Raw genomic sequence first — 2,146 nt, forward strand, 5'->3', positions numbered from 1 at the left:
AGGCCAGAAGAGGGCACCAGACCTCATTTCAGATGGTTGTGAGCCACCATGTGGTTGCTGGGAATTGAACTCAGGACCTTTGAAAGAGCAGGCAATGCTCTTAACCGCTGAGCCATCTCTCCAGCCCCTGGTTCACCTTTACTATAAATAAAATTCTGATAGAGCTAATTATGTTAGTGTTTTGAAATACAGAGTTTAGTAAACGACTTAGAGTACCTGTGTAGTGAAAGAATTCTTTGATAGCCAAAGACCTGAACCTCACGTGGAAGTTGGTCTAGTCCATAGATCTTAGAAGTGAGCAAGAAAGGAAGATCTATTTTAGCTATGACTTAGCTGAGAGCATTTCTAAAGAAAGTCAGTGTGTTTCTGAAAATAAGCTCTCCCACTTTTCTTTAGATGCTTAAAACTTTTTTATAGGTTACAAGTTTTTTATTTTTAATATAATTTCGTTGGAACTATACAAGCTAATGCTGCATTCAAATTTGTAGGAATTGTATTCTCAAAAAAAAAATTATCCCTTTCTCTGTTTTTTTGTTTTGTTGTTTTTGTCTTCTTGAAGCAGAGTCTCCTTATACAGTCCTGGCTGTTCTGAAGCTAATTATGTCCATCTGACAAGGCTGACCTCAAACTCAGAGATTTTCCTGCTTCTACCTCCCAAGTGCTGGGATCACAGGCCTGCACCACCACTCCTGGCCTGTTTTTTTTTTTTTTTTCTTTTTTTTTTTTGGATTTTTCGAGACAGGGTTTCTCCGTAGCTTTTGGTTCCTGTCCTGGAACTAGCTCTTGTAGACCAGGCCTCGAACTCACAGAGATCAGCCTGCCTCTGCCTCTTGAGTGCTGGGATTAAAGGCCTGCACCACCACCGCCTGGCTTGTTATTTTCTTTTAATGAAGCAAGTCTGCTATTTCTTATCTTTTTTTTTTTCTTTGTTTTTATTTTTGGTTTCTCAAGACAGTTTGTCTTTATAGCCCTGGCTGACCTGGAACTCACTTTGTAGACCAAGCTGGCTTTGATCTTACAGAGATCTGGGTGCCTCTGCCTCCTCAATGCTGAGATTACAGGTGTGTGGCACCACAGATGGTTTCCTACCAAATAATTTTGTTCAACTTTGAGAAAATATGATGATTTATGGCCAACAGTAAATTTTAGTGCAGAGAATATGTGCTTATTGTTTTGAAACTACTTTTTACTGTGCTTGTATAACTAATTGTCTTTATTAGATGCCAGTCGTTCCCAAGGTTTAGTGTTCAATAGCTTTGAACCAGGGGCTTACCTAAATGACACAGTCTTTAGTACTTAGTATTAAGAATGTTTGGTCTTTTTAACTGTGTGAGTCCTCTTTTATTATTCAACAAAAGTTCTCTGGCCTCTGTTTTTGATTCATATATTAATTATTCTCTTGATTTACTTCAATGAAAATTAGATTGTTGTGTTCTAAAAAGATGGTTCCTAAATTTTCTCATTTGTTACTCATTTGTTTCATTATACAGAGAATTCTTTATTAGTTTCTGTGATTAAAACCACATAGATAAGACCTTACATTTTTAATAGTGTTATCCCTGTACAAATATAATAAATGTTTATTTAATGTTTCTGGACCTGTATGGGTAAACTGGGACACCCCCACTCCCAATGGTAACTGTTAATGATTTTATTCTTGGTCTGTTCCACTCGCTATGCATATGTATTCTCATGATGTGAATTTTCTTTTTCATAAATACTTAAGTATCTTTTTTTTTTAGCTACTTCCTGCCCTGACATTTCTGTAAAGTTTATATAATCCTTATAAGGTTGTACTAGTTTTTTAATTTATTTAGAAGTAGAAACCCAAGTCAGTGTTTTTCCTAGTCATTGTGTGAATAATTTTTGAGTTTTTGGCCATGATAGCTGTGGTTTGTTTTTTTGTTTTTGTAATGAAATTCTTGGCTCCAAACAGTACTCTGGTTTTCTGCCCAGCCTGATACTCTCTTGTAGTGAATTTAATAAATTGTTTTGCTAGTCAGTGAGTGGGGGAGAGTGAGACTCTTATTCTTTACTAAACTTTTTTTCTTCTCTGTCTCTCACTTGAGAAAGGTCTTCTATGTAGCCCTGGCTAATCTAGAACTGGCTATGTAAGCCGGGCGATGCTGGCGCACGCCTTTAATCC

At 36.8% G+C, this 2,146-nt stretch overlaps 1 protein-coding gene across 1 annotated transcript in view; it reads left to right on the top strand.

Annotated features, from left to right (window-relative positions):
- Positions 1-2,146, top strand: part of Npepps (aminopeptidase puromycin sensitive) — an 80,305-nt gene that overhangs the window by 45,148 nt on the left and 33,011 nt on the right. The window lies entirely within an intron of this gene.

The sequence above is a fragment of the Microtus ochrogaster genome, unplaced genomic scaffold (genome assembly GCF_000317375.1).
Source record: "Microtus ochrogaster isolate Prairie Vole_2 unplaced genomic scaffold, MicOch1.0 UNK31, whole genome shotgun sequence".
In the NCBI taxonomy this organism is placed as follows: domain Eukaryota; kingdom Metazoa; phylum Chordata; class Mammalia; order Rodentia; family Cricetidae; genus Microtus; species Microtus ochrogaster.